This window comes from Scyliorhinus torazame, chromosome 2 (genome assembly GCF_047496885.1).
Source record: "Scyliorhinus torazame isolate Kashiwa2021f chromosome 2, sScyTor2.1, whole genome shotgun sequence".
Taxonomy (NCBI): Eukaryota; Metazoa; Chordata; class Chondrichthyes; order Carcharhiniformes; family Scyliorhinidae; genus Scyliorhinus; species Scyliorhinus torazame.
Genome location: NC_092708.1, coordinates 361,381,730 through 361,401,106, shown reverse-complemented (window position 1 = coordinate 361,401,106; position 19,377 = coordinate 361,381,730). Strand labels below are relative to the sequence as shown.

The 19,377-nt window shown below is 45.5% G+C and overlaps 1 protein-coding gene across 5 annotated transcripts in view; it reads left to right on the top strand.

The window, feature by feature from the left end:
- Positions 1-907: 907 nt before the first annotated feature.
- The window catches only part of btbd7 (BTB (POZ) domain containing 7), a 94,235-nt gene continuing 75,765 nt past the window's right edge, over positions 908-19,377 (top strand). For 2 of the 5 annotated variants that reach the window (XM_072492528.1, XM_072492520.1), the window contains exon 1: positions 908-1,092. The gene's annotated coding sequence lies outside the window, so the exon portion shown is untranslated. Of the gene's footprint in view, positions 1,093-4,688; positions 4,884-19,377 lie in introns of all 5 variants that reach the window. The other 3 variants (XM_072492493.1, XM_072492513.1, XM_072492485.1) reach the window with 3 other exon arrangements.

Sequence of the window (19,377 nt, the reverse complement as noted above, 5' to 3'; positions counted from 1 at the left end):
ACATAAATACTAAGGTTTTTTTGGACAAACTTTACAACCTGAGGGCAAAATTCACAAACAGCTCAGCTAGCCCTGATATTCTTTGTTGTACACCACTCAGATTCAGTTTTTGGAGCTGAGGTGGGGCGGGGGGTTTACACTCTGCAATATTAAGAGAAAAAAAAATTATGAAAATGCATGATAAACTAATGTATAATTATGTGGGAGTGAGCGAAGGCTGTAAGCCTGACTAATTATGTGGGAGTGAATTGAAGGTTATAAACCAATCTTAAGAGTTGAGATTTAAAAAAAGTGCACATGCAGATAAATAAATCCAGACGATGTTGGAAATGCACAGCAGATCTATTCTCGCCTGAAGTAAATATAAGGACATGTTGGAACTTTCACAGGCAAAATCTCTCTGCAAAATGGGGAAAGTGTCTCTTTTGACTCGAGATGAGGGCAGGCCTTTCTTGTGCTTTTTTAAAAACCCAGAATTCAAGTGATAATCACGACTCAGTCTCATATTCCTCTTTCTATTTAATACCACTGCAACCCTCCCAAACTTCAAACTGAAGGGACAAAGGTTTCATTCTCTCGGACTTTGGAGTTGCTCAGCGACAGGAACCGTCGCAGTGCCAGGTAGGTACTGCAGCTTCGCCGGGGTGCCGAGAGATGGCGATGTCGTGGGCGCCTGGGTGCCCGGAGAGCCTCCGGGGGGGGGGGGGGGGGCGGCGCTGCTCATCTTGGCCAATCGCGGTGGCGGGCTGGCAGAGGCAGGGACAAAGACCGGGTTCATCAGCAACCGAGCTGTCGATTGGTCGGACGGTTGGAGAGCGGCGCCCAATGGGCTGGCGGTTTGGAGGGTCGTGTGTCGGGGAGGAGAGAGATGTGATGGGGTTGGGAGGGAAGAGAGTGGGGAGGGCCGAAGAGGTAGCTGAGGTGGGTGGGTGCTGAGGGAGAGTGCTGGCTTGAAGAAGGGGTCCGGGCCTGGCTGAGGCGGACCCCTGGGGCGAGTGACGGGACAGACAGACAGGGAGGGAACTGGAAGGGCAAAGGTCTGCGGCTCAACCTGACGAAACTTGGCTGGAAGGAGCGGCGGCGAAAGTTCAGGTAAAGGCAGCGGCGCCGGCTGAGGAGGGAGTCAGGCCCCCGGGGATGGGGTGTGGAGGGGCGGGGGGTGATGGACAGCTCCCCCTACGGACTGCACTCTCTCGTCAGTCGTGTGTATGTGGCTGGGTGGGGGTTGATGCCTGGGGGACATTTCTAATTATTTGCAGCCCCCAGAATTTGTGTGGCGAGTGGAAACTCATTCAAATTTCGTGGAGAACCCTCTTCCTCCTCCTCTTCCTAAATCCTGTTTTTTTGGGGGGTGGGGTGGGGTGACTGGTGCTCCCGACATTTAACCAAATGCATTCACTTTCCTATATGGGGTTAAAGGGAAAGAAAAGGACAATTTTAAGACAACGGAATATGCAACTGGTCGCTGACCGCGTCCCTCTTTCTTTTCCCCCCTTTCTCTCCACACTCAATACATACGTTTCACTGCCAGTGACAGCTTTCTGTAGCATGTAGGCTGTAACTGAGTAATAAGCATTAGTCATTTTTCACTGTGTGAGTTATATCAATGTTGGGCGTTATTTTCTTCTGGCATTCTCTACCTCCTAATTTCTCCCTCTCGCATTGTCCCAGGAGATGATCTGTTTTCTTGGGCACAGGGCATGCATTCGTGTTGATATAATCATTAGAAAAGGCTTCAGATGAGATCTAGTAATTGATCGAATGGTGTGTTTGGGAATTAAAAAGGCAATGATGTTGATATTCGAATGGATTCATTTGTTTCTTAGAAACTCTGCATTTGTTCAAGTTTATAGATGGCCTTTGGGTCCTAGAAGTTATTAATGCTATGCTTGTGTCGCCGTGGCATGGTGTCACTATAGTTAGCACTGCTGCCTCACAACACGGGACCCAGGTTCGATTCCAGCCTTGGGCAATTGTGTGGTGTTTGCATATTCTCCCCCTGTCTGTGTGGGTTTCCTCTGGGTGCTCTGGTTTCCTCCCACAGTCCAAACATGTGTAGGTTAGGTGGTTTGGCCATGATCAATGTGTGGGGTGTGGCATTAAGTGTATATGGCTGGTGATTTGGCCTGGATGGAGTACTTATTCAGAGGTCAGTGCAGATTTGATGGGCCGCATTGCCTCCTTCTGCACTGTAGGGATTCTAAGATTAGAATTCCATCATTTAAGTGGTCTTGATTTATTACACAATTATAAACTGTTATGGGCCAGGGTTTAGAGAACCCCAAAGTGTATCATGGAGTTCACCTGAGCCACAACTTTTTAATAGATTGTGGTATGGGGAGCACACGGCCCACTCTACAGGTGTGGTACAGCAGAAATGGAAAAGTATTTTTTAAAAGCAAAACAATGTTTATTCTATGAACTCGAGTTAACCTTTTTAAAACATAGCGAACATCTTAGCAACCATTAATTCCAATACAACACCCAAAGAATACAACACTAAGTAATGCTTTAAGCTTTCCTTTTAACATCCATAAGACTTAAAACACCTTTCACCAGAAGCACATTAGGTTTACATTCACTACTGAGAACATTTATAATTCTGAATTCACCAAATGATCAAGAGATAGTCTTTTCATGGCAGAGAGAACAGCAGTACACCTGCTTGGTCTGGCTTCAGCTCCAACACTGAAAACGAAACTAAAACACACCCTGCAGCCTGCTCAAAAACAAAAGTAAAAAGCTGACAGACAGCCCAGCTCCACCCACTCTCTGACATAACTGCAGTAATAAACACCCATTTCTTAAAGGTACTCTCACTACAGATATTTATATACACACCCATTTATAAACACCCATTTCTTAAGGTACTCTCACATGACAAAATGGACCCAGTAATTTCAAAAAATGTGAACTTCAATTGTTGGGATGTCTAAATCAGGACAATGGTGGCCTTTGTGTTTATTCAGGGTGTTGTACAGTTTATAATTTGTGAACTGCTCGCTTGTCCTTTGCTTTTCAACTTGCAATAGATGTATTCTTCCAATATGAAGAACCAGAGCAACATCAAGCTATTAAAATTAATATTTGAACTGCATATCAAACTGAATGTTCCAAGAGTGCCATATCCTGCATTGTTATAGCACTCAATTGGTTATTCATCGTGTATTAGCTTAAGTAGTCGCTAAGCTATTTGATTGCATGGTAACAGTCGAGTTCTTTTCCTGTGATCATCTGCCATATGTGTCTGTTTTTTTTCATCAAGGGACTGGAGGATAGTGAACAGGAATGGAAGCTCTTAAGCAGTACTTGGGCCAAATGTAGAACTGAGTTGTTTGAGATAATTTAATACTTAACAGGGATCTTTTTGGTGTGTGTACTTCAATGCTACATTATGCAGGTTTGGTAATGTATTTATTCAAGTGTTTGGGACGATTTAAAAAATATTAAATCTCTTCAAGTCGCATGCCATTCTCTATCATGTGTGTGCAGTCGATCATTTCTCGGGTGTCAGCTCTTGCCAATTTGCAAAAGCCTTAATCAGGTATGTGAGAATATTCCGAGATGACTCACCACCACCCCCTTTTTGCTGACAGAGAAATGCATGCATGATGGTGATTAGGAACTTGAGTGAGTAATTCCCGGGAGGCAGCAGTGTGTGTATTTATGGGTGTGTATTTTTTTGTGTATATTGCTTTCTGTTTACAATCCTTTTACAATTTTAGTCATGCTTTGTCAACATTTACAATTTTAAAGTGCTTTGTCAATGCATTGTTTTTGCTCTGTTAGTTGTCAATGCAATTATGTATTCTGTCCATTAGGTGGCTTTGCAACAGAGAAAAGGGCTATTTGGCCCATCATTTCTCTGCCAGCTCTTTGAAAGAGCTACCCAATAGGTCCCATTCCGCTCATCTTTCCCATAGTCCTGCAATTTATTTCCCATCGAGAACTTATCTAGTTCAATTTAGCATAGCCAATCCACCTACCTTGTCCAGCTTTTTGGGTTGTGGGAGTGCCACCCACGCAGATAGGGAGAGAATATGCAAACTTCACATGGGCAGTGACCCAGGGCCGGGATGTTAACCACTGCGTCACCATACCACCTCAGTGTAAAGCTCATTTAAGCAGGTTACAATTGGTGTTATTTAATAACAATAGTCTTTATTATTGTCACAAGTAGGCTTACATTAATACTGCAATGAAGTTACTGTGAAAATCCCCCAGTCACCACACTCGGGCACCTGATTGGGTACACTGAGGGAGAATTCAGAATGTCCAATTCACCTAACAGCACATCTTTTGGGACTTGTGGGAGGAAACCGGAGCACCCGGAGGAAACCCGCGCAGACACACGGAGAACGTGCAGACTCCGCACAATAGTGACCCAAGCGGGAATCGAACCTGGGACCCTGGCACTGTGAAGCAATATGCTAACCACTGCTACCATGCCGCCCACAAAGTTGAAAGCGTGAAATCAAATGTCTGGAAAATAAAATCTCGTAACCTGAATGTATGTGTATTTTAAATGATAAATGGAAAAGTAGTTCAAATTCAGGGTATTTAAAATTTCCATACAATTTTTATTCAAGAATACGTGATGCTTTCTGCTGGAATGAATTCTAATTGTGGTGAAAATATGCTTGTGTTTTTAAAATACATTTAGAGTACCCAATTTTTTTCCAATTAAGGGGCAATTTAATGTGGCCAATTCACCTACCCTGCACATTTTTGCGTTGTGGGGGTGAGACCCATGCAGACACTGGGAGAACGTGCAAATTCCACACGGACAGTGACCTGGACTGGGATCAAACCCAGGACCTTGGCGCCGTGAGGCAGCAGAGCTAACCACTGTGCCACCGTTCTGCCCCGATATACCTGTCACGGTGAGTCTTTGTTTCCTCCTCAAATATACCAGTGAGAATCAGATTTTGTTTCTCTCATGAGGTGTGAGTCTCTGGCAAGCAACGTACTTTCTCGTTTTCTTGTAATGTGAGAACGACTCGGTTTACGTGTACGGACCCTTCAGTTTTTCTTTTTGGTAGACGCTTGCACAGTAACAGAGTCCAACTTGTGAATGGAATTTTCGAGTTGCCATGCAACTTCAGGCAAATAGCTGGCAAGGCCAACATTTCTTGGTCATCCCTAGTCATCCTTTGAGAAGGTGGTGGTGGGTTGCTGCCGTAGGTGCATCCATTGGAGTTTGGAGTTTAAGGGGTTTGGCCCATGCTGATGAGGAAATGTCGATATATTTCCAAGTCAGGATAGTATGCTACTTGGCGAGCTTTCAGGTGGTGGTCTTTCTTCCCTGCTACTCTTGTCTTATGTGGTAGAGTTTGTAGCTTTCTTGAAAAGTGCTGTTGAAGAACCTTGCTGAGTTGCTGTAATACATTTTGTAGCTAGTACATATTGTAGCCATGATATGCTATTGATTTGATTTATTGTCACATGTACTGAAGTACAGTGAAAAGTATTTTTCTGCGGCCGAGGAACGTACATAGTGGACTAAAGAATAATCAACAGAGAACATTGACAAATGGTACATCGACAAACAGGGGCCAAACAAAGCAAATACATGAGCAAGAGCAGAATAGTGTTCTTACAGGGAACAGATCAGTCTGAGGGGGAGTTGTTGAGGAGTCTTGTAGCTGTGGGGAAGAAGCTGTTCCAATGTCTGGATGTCTTCAGACTTCTGTACCTTCTGCCTGATGGAAGGGTCTGGAAGCAGGCAATGCCTGGGTGGGGTTTTTCGCTTCAGACAAGCTATAGTTTTCAATGCAGATTGGTACTATTGTGACAATTGATACGCCATCTAATCTTAGATATTTTAGGAGTTCCAGTTTCTCCGCTTCTTGGTGCACCACCCATACATTGAGTCTCCAGTTATTGAGCCCCTTTTTCGTTTTCACACACTCATCATTTAACGTGCCCACAACAATGCCCTTTGTCCTAATGGGGGAGGAATAGTACAGCACAGTAGAATTATGTAGGGGTGATTGTCTTTTATCTTCATGATTGCTTTTGTTCTTTTTTGTTTTGTGCTGTGTTTGATTTATTGAGTATTAGAATTGTAACACATATATTTCTGGGAATTTGAGGACTGATTTCCCTCCTAATTTCCTCTTTTGTTTTTGGTGAAATATTTTTATTGGTGCTTTCCAGTTTTTACAGAGCAGCTCCTGTGGGGCTGGTATTTACAAACAAGTTCATGCATTATTTGCAAAGTTTTTCATATGAGGTCCCCCGTGCCCCTTCCTTCGTTGGTAGTTTAGTTCCCCTCTTAGTGTTGCCATTTGCCCTGGGCGCCCTGTACTGTACTCTACTTTTTTCTGCGGGGCTTTTAGGTTTTATTGTTGGGAGGGCGGGGGGGAAAGGGTTGCGTGGCCCTTCTCCTCTTCCCCTTGTCCCCATGCTTTATTTTGTACTTCCCTTGGGTTCCCTCCCCCCGCCTATTTTTTTCTTGTTTGTCTTGCCGTGTTTTCCTCCCTCTCTTTCTCTCTCTCTCCCCCACCCTCCTTCCTAGTCACTGTTGGCCTTGAACAGGTCTTGGAACAGCCTAATGAATGGCCCCCACGCTTTGTGGAAGCTCTCGTCCGACCCTCGGATGATGTACTTGATCTTCTCCAGGTGGAGAAATTCCGCCAGCCAGTCTGCAGCTGTGGGTAATGCTGCTGTTCGCCAGCTGAGCAGGATTCTCTGGCATGTGATTAGGGAATCAAAAGCCAGGGCATCGGCCGTCTTCCCCATATGAAGATCTGGCTGGTCCGATACCCAGAAGGCAGCCACTCCCAGGCATGGCTCCACCCTTACCCCCACAACCTTCGATATCGCCTTGAAAAAGGCTGTCCAGAACCCTACCAGTCTGGGACAGGCCCAGTACATGTGGGTATCGTTGGCTGAGCCTCCCTGGCACCATTCACATTTGTCCTCCACCTCCGGGAAGAACCTGCTCATTTGGGTTCTGGTCGGGTGGACTCTGTGCATCTCTTTAAACTGCAGGAGGCTTAGCGTTGTGCAGGAGTAGGTGGAGCTGGCCCTGCTCGGTGCTTCTCCTTCCACCTAGCTTCACCCAGTGGTAGTCTCGCTCTCTCGCTCTCTCGCTCTCGCTCTCTCGCTCTCGCTCTCTCGCTCTCGCTCTCTCGCTCTCGCTCTCTCGCTCTCTCGCTCTCTCGCTCTCTCGCTCTTGCTCTCTCGCTCTTGCTCTCTCGCTCTTGCTCTCTCGCTCTTGCTCTCTCGCTCTTGCTCTCTCGCTCTTGCTCTCTCGCTCTTGCTCTCTCGCTCTTGCTCTCTCGCTCTTGCTCTCTCGCTCTTGCTCTCTCGCTCTTGCTCTCTCGCTCTTGCTCTCTCGCTCTTGCTCTCTCGCTCTTGCTCTCTCGCTCTTGCTCTCTCGCTCTTGCTCTCTCGCTCTTGCTCTCTCGCTCTTGCTCTCTCGCTCTTGCTCTCTCGCTCTTGCTCTCTCGCTCTTGCTCTCTCGCTCTTGCTCTCTCGCTCTTGCTCTCTCGCTCTTGCTCTCTCGCTCTTGCTCTCTCGCTCTTGCTCTCTCGCTCTTGCTCTCTCGCTCTTGCTCTCTCGCTCTCGCTCTCTCGCTCTCGCTCTCTCGCTCTCGCTCTCTCGCTCTCGCTCTCTCGCTCTCTCTCTCTCGCTCTCTCGCTCTTGCTCTCTCGCTCTTGCTCGCTCGCGCTCTTGCTCGCGCTCTCGCTCTCTTTTCTCCCCCCCCCCCTCCTTATTGTCTGTGTTGATTAGTTCCTCTAGTCCCCCCCTCCTTATTGTCTGTGTTGATTAGTTCCTCTAGTAGAGTGTCTCTCGGGGGGGGGGAGGGGGGGGGGCGCTACTTTGCCGTCTCCTTGCGGAGAAAGTGTTTCATTTGGAGGTGTCTGAGCTACTGTTACGTCGTCTGGTCCAGGTCCTCCGTCAGTCGTCCAAGTTCAGGAGTCTCAATTTGCTCATATTTTGCCACTAGATTAAGAAGGGACATCAATTCAGCAGTTACTGTCTTTAATGCTCTTTTGCATAATTCTTCTCCGTACATGAGCGGAGAAACCTTGGTTGCTTTAATCTACCCCACTAACATTTTAAACTTCAAGACAGTATTTAAAATACGTCCCTACATGTTAGTAAGATATTCATTAATAAGTTTGATTTATGATGGCAAGAACTCTATTGAAACTGTTTTTTCATGATGATTTGATGCCTTGCATAAGTTTATTGTTCAAGAGCACATAACCGATGGAATCCAAACTTTGTTTATGTATGCATAATTGCCAGAACTTGGTTTCATTGTTTGATTTCCTATCGCATGAATTTGAGATTGAATCTTGCATTCAATGATAACATTAGATTTTATTTCCGCTTGTGCAAAATCCCAGCTGAGACCGTATATTCTTATATTCAATGTAAGCAATTTATTTGAAACCATAATTGTCAATTAACTTTTTAAAACTGTTGTGCTTCAGTTGTAGTGTTTAGTATCATGTATTGTAAATAGAGTACACGATAATGTAAGAGAATATATGACAATGCTGTTTCACTACTCCCTTTTTTGAACTGCCTTATTGTTGCTGTCTTGCTCCATTGGAAGGAAGTCAGTCCCATGCAGCATCCATCAATTGAGATGATGTATAAGTAATTTTTATTCTAAGTGGACATCATGGGTGAGGAAGAATTTCCATCAGATCTCATTTCATAGCGATACACTTGAGTTTGAGAATCTTTACCAGTTACTCATTCATGGGATGTGGGCACATTGGCTCAGCCAGCATTTATTGCCCATCCCCAATTGCCCTGAAAAAGGTGCCGGCGAGCTCTTGAACCGCTGTGGTCGATGTCGTGTCGGTACGTACAGTTCTGTTAGGAAGTGATTTCCATACGTTGGTGCGTTGGTTAGCACTGTTGCTTCGATGCGCCGAGGACCCGGGTTTGATCCCGGCCCTGGGTCACTGTCCGTGTGGAATTTTGTACATTCTCCCCGTGTTTGTGTAGGTCTTGCTCCACAACCCAAAGGTGGGCAGGATAGATGGATTGGCCAAATTTCCCCTTAATTGGAAAAAAGAAAAAAAAGGGAGGGTTGTCCAGGATTTTGACCCAGAGACAGTGAAAGAAAATAGATATAGTTCAAAGCCTGGATGGTGTGTGACTTGGAGGAGAACTAACAAGTGGTGGTGGTCACATGCATCTGCTGCCAATGGTGGAGATCATGGGTTTGGAAGGTGTTGTTGAAGGAGCTTTGGGCAGTTGTTGCAATGCATCTTGTAGAAGGTGCACACTATCGCATGAATTTGAGATTGAATCTTGCATTCAAGGATAACATTAGATTTTATTTCCGCTTGTGCAAAATCCCAGCTGAGGCCATATTTTCTTCTAATCAATGTGAGTAATTTATTTGAAACCATAATTGCCAATTACCTTTTTAAAACTTTATGCATCAGTAATGGAGGGAGTGAGTATTTGAAGATGGTGAATGATGTCTAAGTGGGCTGCTTTGTCCTGGGTGGTGTCAAGCTTTTTGAACGTTGTTGGAGCCGCACCCGTCCACTACACAAAGTGCCTTATCGATAGTGGACAGTCTTTTTTGGAGGGTGGGTGGTCAGGAGTTGAGTTACCTTTCACAGAATTTCTATCCTCTGACCAACTCTTGCAGCCACAGTATTTATATGGCTGGTCCAGTTCAGTTTCTGGTCAGTGGAAACCCCCAGGATCACGATAGTGGGAGATTCAGTGATGGCAATGCCATTGAATGTCATGGGGAGATGGTTGGATTCTTTCTTGTTGGGAATAGCCATTGCCTGGCACTTGTGTGTTCGAATATTACCTGCCATTTATAAGCCCAGTCTGAATATTGCTCAGGTCTTGCTAAATATGAATGTGGACTGCTTCAGTCTCTGAGTCATTGCAAATGATGATGAACACTGTGCAATCTTCAGCGAAAGTCTCCATTTCTGACCTTGTGATGGAGGGAAGGGCATTGATAAAGCAGCTGAAACCCTCTGGGCCTGGGGCACTACCTTGAGGAACTCCTGCAGCAATATCCTGGGCTGAGATGATTGACCTCCAACAACCACAGCTTTGTGCTAAGTATGACTCCAACCAGAGGAAAGCTTTTCCCCGGATTCCCATTAACTTCAATTTTTCTAGAGATCCTTGATGCCACATTTGGTCAAATGCGACCTTCGAGGTCAGGGATAGTCACTCTCCTCTGCCTTCTGCTTTTTTATCTATATTTGGATCAAGGCTGCATTGAGGTCAGGAGCTGAATGGCACAAGCAGAACCCAAATTTATTGTCAGTGGGTGGCATGGTGGCGCAGTGGTTAGCACTGCTGCCTCACAGTCCCTAGGGCCCTGATTCAATCCTGGCCCCGGGTCACTGTCCATGTGGAGTTTGCACCTTCTCCCCGTGTCTGTGTGGGTCTCGCCCCAACAACCCAAAGATGTGCAGGGCAGGTGGATTGGCCACACTAAATTACCCCTTAATTGAAAATAAAAAGAATTGAGGACTCTAAATTACATTAAAAAAATTGTGTCAGTGAGCAGTTTATTTCTGAGTTAGTGCAACTCCTTCCACCCTGATGAGGCAGAAATTCGCTGGGCTTTATTTGTCCTGCTTTTTGTGGACCGGGCCTAATCTAGGCAAATTTGCACTTTCTGTGTATATGCCAATGTTATTGCTGTAATGGAGCAGCTTGGCTAAGGACCCAAATAGTTCTGGAGTACTAGTCTTCAGTACTCTTGCAGGAATGTTGTCAGGGCTCAGCTTTTGCAGTATCTAGTACATTTAGCTGTTTCCTGATAGAGTGAATCAAATTGGCTGAAGACTTACGTTTTGCGAAGCTGGGGACCTTAAGAGGAGGCCAAGGGGGACCTTAAGAGGAGGCCAAGGTGGATCATCCACTTGGCACTTCTAGTTGCTGATGGCTGCAAATGCTTCTTCAGCCTTGTCCATCGATGTAAATTTGAGGACTGATTATTTGTGAAACCTCCTCCAGTTAGTTTTAATTGTCCACCGCCAATCACCACTGAATGTGGTGGAACTGCAGGGCTTAAAATTTGATCTATTGGTTGTGGAGTCACATTGCTCTGTCTATCACGCACTGTTTCCACTGTTTGGCATACAAGTAGTTGTGTGTTGAAGCTTCACCAGATTGACATCTCATTTTTATGTGTGCCTGGTGCTGCTCCTGGCATGTCCTCCTGCACTCCTCCTTGGCATATTATATTTTGGCATAATTTCGGAGAGCTTGTCCAAGAGATGCATGTGAACAACAATGCTAAGGTTCCCAGCATTAAATTTTCAGTTGGATGTGCATTGCCCATGAACCTGGATTTTTTTAACATAATCAAATGCTGTGCGCAATTGTCAGGAACCAAGATCTTGAGGTACCACAAAACAGAAAATTAAATAAATGATCATTTAGGATGTTGTTTTGAAACAGGAAAGTTAAAATGGTTACACACCAGAGGCCATTTGTCGTGTCTCCATGCTGTGAGATCTACTCGGCTAATCCCATTCCCCTGCTTTTTGCTCAAAATCTTTTCTCTTCAGATAATTATCTAATTCCCTTTTGAAAGCCGCAATTGAATTTTAACCACACAACATTGGGCAGTACTTTTCAGATCCTAACTACTCGCTGTGTATTTAAAAAAAAAAAAAAAAAAAAAAAAATTGTTTTCCCTCATGTCACCCTTCGGAATGTGTCATTCACTTTAAATCCATGCCCACTGGTTCTCAACCCTTCCCCTGCTTCTTCTGATTTACTCTGCCGGACCCCTCATGGTTTTGAACACCTCTGCCAAATCTCCCCCTATAACCACCTTTTCTCTGAGGAGGACAGCCCAGTTTTTCTAATCTAGCCACATAACCAACATCCCTCATCCCTGCAACCATCTTGTGAATCTTTTCTTTCCAACTACCTTCACACCTTTCCAAAATGTAATGCCCAGAATTGGAGACACTGCTGTAGTTGAGACCAAACGAGTACTTTGTAGAAGTTCAGCATGCCAGAGTTCTGGTAGAGTTTCCTGCTTCATAGTACCCCCTGATCAGATGGGTATAACTGAAACCAAAGATGGCAACTTAGTACAATACTTTGTGTCGAACTGAAATGTAAACCGAGATTGTGGTCCAGTCCTGGAATGAAAACCAGTGACTCAGTCAAGCTGACAATCATTAAACTAGCAACAAGGTAAATTCTTATGAAGTTTTAGCTTATCATCATTAAATTCTCAAACCATCCTATACATTTTGGACCTCTGTTGTTCTGACAATTGTATTCTAACGGTGTGATGCATGTCACTGTGATTTTACAATCTTTGTAATTTATTTGTTTTACCAAAGGAGTGTTTATTTTTAAAAAATGGACTTGGGTGCAGTTCAATTATGGATGGGGAAGTTTGGATTTGTTACACAAATACACTGTGCTAGAATAACATAAGATACAAGCAGAGAAGCAGGCCATTTGACTCTGCAAGTCTATGCCAGTGTTTAAATTTTATTCGCCTTCACTCGGCTTTACTCGACTAAATCTACCTTTGTAACTGTACATTCTCTTTTCTCTCATGCTTGTCCAGCTTCCCCTTAAATGCATCTATGCATGTCCTGGGCCCAATTATCTTCCCTCTATCATAAGGTCAGCAGTGGGAATGTTTGCTAATGTTTTCACTAGTAATAATAATCTTTATTAGTGTCACAAGTAGACTCTCAGTGAAGTTACTGTAAAAATTTCCTAGTCGCAACACTGACCCCAATTTAAAATGCTGTTGAAATTGTCTCCGTATCTTCAAAGTGGAAACAACCACTGGATTCAACAAATACTTTGTCAATGAGAATGGGAGCGAGGCCTTCAGTAATGCCCCCAGACCAGGCGCCCTACATGTCCTCAATTCTATCTGCACCCATGCAGCTCTCGGATCACTAAACCAACCCAACACCTTCTCTGCCTTAGTCGCCCAGTAATAAAATATCAGGTTCAGCAAAGCCAGACTCCCTGATTGTCTGTACCTTTGAAGGACTGCCCTACGAATCCTCGGGGTCTTGCCCACCCATATAAAAGGTATCAATTTCTCAACCCTCCAAAAAAATGATTGAGGAAGGAAAACTGGCAGACACTAGAACAAAAACAAATCTAATGGCAAAATGTTTGTACCCAATTATTTTTTCCAATTAAGGGCCAATTTAGTGTAGCCAATCCATCTAACCTGCTCATCTTTGGGTCGTGGGGCGAGACCCACGCAGACACGGGGAGAATGTTCAAATTCCACATGGACAGTGGACCAGGATTGAACCCAGGACCTCAGTGCCGTGATGCAGCAGTGCTAGCCACTGTGCCGCCCTCGGGTAAAATGTTCATCTTGATGGACCCTGCCTGCCAAAGACATGGGAAGGTTATCCCACCTGTGCAAGTTGGTCATGACTCTGCCCATGAGACCAGTAGAATTCAGTTTACGAAATCGGGCCCAATCTTAAGCCGCATGGACCCAGATATCCCAGGGCAGCATGGTAGCATTGTGGATAGCACAATTGCTTCACAGCTCCAGGGTCCCAGGTTCGATTCCGGCTTGGGTCACCGTCTGTGCGGAGTCTGCACATCCTCCCCGTGTGTGCGTGGGTTTCCTCCGGGTGCTCCAGTTTCCTCCCACTGTCCAAAGATGTGCAGGTTAGGTGGATTGGCCATGATAAATTGCCCTTAGTGTTCAAAATTGCCCTTAGTGTTGAGTGAGGCTACTGGGTTATGGGGATAGGGTGGAGGTGTTGACCTTGGGTAGGGTGCTCTTTCCAAGAGCCGGTGCAGACTCGATGGGCCGAATGGCCTCCTTGTGCACTGTAAATTCTATGATATCGAAAGCTAGAACCTGTCATGCAAAATGGTAGCATCCCCAGATTGGCTCCCCTCCCCTGGTCAGTTCCCCGGAAAACTCACTCTCTCGTCCCAGTTTAACTTATAGGCTGAAAAGGAAGCAAAGCACCTCAGTATTTCCATTATAGTCCCATGGTGGGGACCGGGCCCCTGACGTAAAGTAAAAGATCATAATCAAACTGGGACACCCTATGTTCCTGCCCTCCTAAATATTTCTCTCCACTTACCCGAAGCCTTCAAAGCGATGGCCAAAGATTCTATCGCCAATGCAAACAGGAGGGGGGGAAATAGGGCACCCCTGTCTTGTTCCCTTATTTAATTGAAAGTACCTGGAGCTCGTGGTATTTGTGTGGACACAGCTGAGGGAGCCTTGTACAACAGGCGTCTCCAGGACAACCCTCCAAAACGGAGAAAAAGCACCCCAATGTTACTCTATCTAATGCCTTATCTCTGGATCGGCCTCGCGGGTGGAGAAAGCACCACATTTAGCAATCGCCGCACATTAGTAGATAATTGCCAGCCATTGATAAATCCCGTCTGATCCTCCCCATCACCTGAGGAAGACATGGTTCTTGCCTTCGCGCTAGCACATTGGCCAATACCTTGGTGTCCACAATGAAATAGGACTGTACGACCCGCATTCCACACAGTCTTTGTCCTTTTTCAGTAGATGTGAAATCAATGCCTGTATCAGAATCATAGGCTAGGAACCCCGTGCTACCATCTTCAAACATCTCTACCAATAACGGTACCAGCTTCCCAACAAACCTCTTGTAAAACTCCGCCAGGAACCTGTGGGGCCTTACCCGTTTGCATCCATCCTATTGCTACCAAGATCTCCTCTAGGCCAAACTGTTCCTCCAACTCCTCACACTCTTCCTCCCCCACCTCAAGGAAACTAAGCCCTCCACAAACTCCTGCGTATCTGACCAATGCTCCCCTCCTGGCGGCTCCGACCTATAATGCTTCTTATAAAAAGTTTCAATTGTTCCATTAACTTTGGCCGGAGCGGATATCAGCATGCCACCTGAGTATCTGACCTGGATAATCTCCCAGGAGGCCATCTGCCTCCTCAACTGGAAAGCCAGGAGATGACTGGCCGTCTTCCCATATTCAAAGGTAACCCCCCCCCCGGGCGTTGCAACCGACGCACTACCTTGACTGGAGATAGAAGGTCAAACTGCATCTGCAGCTTTTTCCTGCTTGCCAGCAGCTCTGGGATCAGGTCACTCTTAATACCTGCAGTCTACTTCCAAAATGTGCTTCCCTATCTATAGCTTCCCTATCTATATGCCCTTTGTACAATATGATCTCTCCTCTAATCACTGCTTTTAGGGCCTCCCATAGAACAAAGAGCAAGACTGACCCGTTCCAATTAAACCCCACATACTTGTCTGTAGCTCTCGATATCCATTCTCCCATGTCCAGCCTCTATGCCGGCGCTGAGCCGAACCTACCTCTAATACCAATCCACTAAATGTGGAGCATGGTCTGAGATGACTATCGCCGAGTATTCTACCGTACTCACCTCAGGAAGAAGAGACCTTCCCATCAGGAAAAAAATTATCAAAAATATATTTTGTGGAATGGGATAAGAAACAAAAATTCCTTGCCCCCCAGGGTACATAAGCCGCCTTTGCCGCCCCCGAAGGGGCCAACAACTTTGGCTTCAACTGGTCAAGTTTTGGGTTCAAAACTCAATTCAAATCTCCCCTTGAATCGACTGATGTGTGTCCAGATCGGCATTGTAGCCAACAATCTCCTCCTAAATGTTACAGCATCCCAATTAGGTGCATATACATTCACCAACACCACCAACCTACCTCTTTCCGCCAGAAAATGGACCCTTTTGTTAAAATTGCCACTCACCCACCCCTTTGGAGCCTAGTCAGACCCCTCACCTGCAGGTGGGTCTCCTGCAAAAGCGAAACAATGTCCCCCCTCACCACCCCCCACCAAACAAACACGCTAGGCACATGGAAGCCTGCCTAAGTGGGTCCAGTAGGACAAAGCCCCTCCCCCAACCTCACTTCCGTTCACTAGTTAAACCGCCCCCTGCCAGGGCCCACACCCAAAGAACGAAGACAAGAGAAGCTCCCCCACTGCTAAAGAATAACCAAACCCAAAGCCTTTACAATTCTCAACATCCCAGCTTGGGCCATATATTGTCCATATTGCTGCCATGACCCCTGACTACTTTGGCCCTCTTGTCCCTCCTCTGACAACATATACATTCCAATACAGAGCAATAAACCAAATAATCAATGTTAAAGCATTCCTGTTCCATCAACATTTAAGTCTCATTTAAACCCTTTTAATTAAGTTCAAGTTCTTGTTCCTTGACAAAACCCTCCGCCTCCTCGAAAAAGTGATCATTTGAATTGTATGCAACTCTCAACCTCGCTGGGTACACCACTCGGGCACGCACTCCACTTTTATACAACGCCGACTTCACCCTATTAAAGGCTGCAAGCCTCTTTGCTAGCTCTGCCCCGACATCTTGATAAATTCGGATGCTACTTCCTTCCCATCTCACATCCCGGTTCTCTTTAGCCCATGTCAGGACCCACTCCTTTTGCTGGAAGCTTTAAAAACTAACTATCATCGCTGTGGTGGCTCATTAGCGTGATGCCTCTGCCAGAGTGATTGATGGGCCCTATCCAGCTCAGGAGGAGACTTTTGTTCATTTCCTCCCCCACCCGCCAACAACTTTGCAAACAAGTGGGAGAAGTACTTGGTTGGGCTCGGGCTCTCCACCCCATCCGGCAATTCTACGTTCCTGAGGTTCTGTTTCCTTAACCTGTTCTCCAGGTCCTTGACGGTCTCCCTCAGGGCCTTATTCCTCTCCTCCACGATCATCTCTGCTTCCAGCGAGGCAGTCTGGTTGCTATGCCGTGACCAAATCCCTTCCACCCCCTTCAGCAATTCTCCACGCTCTTTCACTCCAAAGTACTTCCTGACTTCTCTCTTATTGGGGTGAGCACCGCCTCAGTAGACTATTTAAGGGTCTCCATCAAATTCCTTGGCATTCAAGGTTTTGGCAAATAGCTTGAATCCATTACCCTAGTCAGCGGTTCCACTGTGATAGCGGCCACCCCACTGAGGTCGCCTCCACCATCTTTCTTCCCAATGAGCATCACAATTTCTCTGACTTTGTCGAAGGGTTACCACTCATACCTTTCTTTCCAAAAGTCCTTTTTGTGGCTTTCAACATCCTTTCGTCAAATACAATTGGATGGGTTGGGTTTCTGTACCAAATTCCTCCGGGAACCGGTCAAAAAAGACCAAAAAGCAAGAACCTTGGGAGCTACCTTGTGTGCAGCCTTCTCCTACATGCCGCCACTGGAAGTCCCCGATATGCAATATGTGTGTGTGCGTATGTGCTGGAGACAACAGGGTATGTCATGTGTGTTAATTTGGGGCAAGTGTGAGAATAAATCTCTCTCAAAAGCTTGCTACTGAATTATTTAATTGGAATATACACTCCCAGTGTAACAAAACACCTCTTTCCATACAAAACATAAGAGCGCAAACCTCCTGTCGATGACATAAGTAACATTTGTGTCAAACTATTACAATCCTAGACCAGACCCCAACAGTGGCTAGAAAACGGGTCAGATATCCCAATATATTAATTTTCATTTTGTAAGACTTTTGAGGAAAGGATACCTTGCTCCAGGAATGATTAAGCGAATAAATAGGGGTTTGGTGTTGTTATGGGTCATTCTCATGACAGTATATTGAAACAAACTTTATTACTAACACAATATTAAAATCTTTAACATCACACCAGAAAATAGGTGACAAATACCCCTTGAACAATGCTACTCTATTCAGTGAATACATTACCCATAACTGCTATCTTTTTCAAAATTAATTTGGAGTATACAATTATTTATTTTTTCCCAATTAAGGGGCAATTTAGTGTGACCGATTCACCTAGCCTGCACATCTTTGGGTTGTGGGGGTGAGACCCATGCAATCACGATGATAATGTGCAAACTCCACATGGACAGTGACCCGCGGCCAGGATCGATCCCGGGTCCTCAGTGCCGTGAGACAGCAGTGCTAACCACTGCGCCACCGTGCCGTCCTTTAACTGATTTTTTTATTCCCACTTAAACATCAAAATAAAATTTCAGCTCTCGATCCATCTTAACTACCAATGGCACTTTGAGAAAGAAAGATCTTTGGACACTGCTTTAAAGAAAAGACTTGACTTCTGTGAGATCCATGCAGAAACTTTGGCTGTATTTCTTCAGAAGATGCTTCTCAGCTTGTTTCAGCTCCCCCTTGTTCTTAGACAAGTCTGCACTGCTTTAAAGACTGTTAATCTATTTTAACTGAACTGCAGTGAGAGCAAACTGTTTGACCTCTGGACACAGCTTTAAGATCAGAACTGTCCTGCTTTCTGAAAAATGCCTGATGCCTTGGCTCCACCCAGCAACGCCATCATTGTACCAAACAGAAATCTAATTACCTCCACAGGGAATCCCCTTAAAGCAAAATGCCATTAGCATAGCGTTTTCAGAATCGGAGACGCGACCCGCTGGTGGGTGACGGAGTGATCGGTTCTGGTGTTCTCAATTGAGGGAGAAGCACCCAACGACCGCAGCCGACTTTTCAGAATGTTGGCTGTGGTCGGCCTTTAAATGTGGATGCTGGAGTCTTCCTGCCAGAAGGGTCGGCAGAGAGCAGGTCACGGGCCTGCTGTGTACACTGACAGCATGCACCTTGTTGGTCCAAGCTTTGGGCGTGAAATAATGGAGGAGCGATTCCTCCATTTGTAGCTGCCTGCAAGCAAATGGGCTGTGTGAAGAGCTGAATATGGATTATTTTGTAATAAAGAGGAGTGTGCCAGAGACACACACAGGTCAGAATCTCACAATTGAATCTGCTGGGGAGAGCTTCTCGGGAGAGTCCACGGCAGGACAAAGCAGTGCTGGTGTGAGCTGTGTGCAGAGCTCCAGGACCTCTGCTGAACAACTCATTCAGAAGAAACTGAAATCGGAACATCGCAGCATAAAGATGATTCCTTGAGGTATGGCTTCATTGATTTTGCCAATGCAAATCAGGATGCAAAGCCCATATGTGTTATATGCAGGGAAGTACTGGCAAATGAGGGTTTAAAACCCTCAAAACTTCAAAGGCATTTGAAGACCCAAGTATGGCGGGTTCGAGGACAAACGTCTTGATTTGTTTTCAAAGGATGCAACGAGAACCTAAATTGTCATCTGAAGTCCTTAGCAGAAATGTAACATTGAATGACAAAGGAAGTTGAGATCGTGAGGACCGGGCAGGCCCACCTGCAGCATTAAAGGTAAACAAAAATGGTGCATTGCGAAGGTCGGCTGGTTCGTAAAAGTGGGTCCCACGGGAAAAAGATTGGAAAATATAGCCCAAGCTTTTTACAATGGTTTAATTGCATCCCTGGCTCCCAAAATAAATATGGATGCCTTTCAAACTAGAATTCCTTTTAAATCAAGATCGCAGCAGTCACACATGCACTAACTCAGGCTTTTAACCCTTACT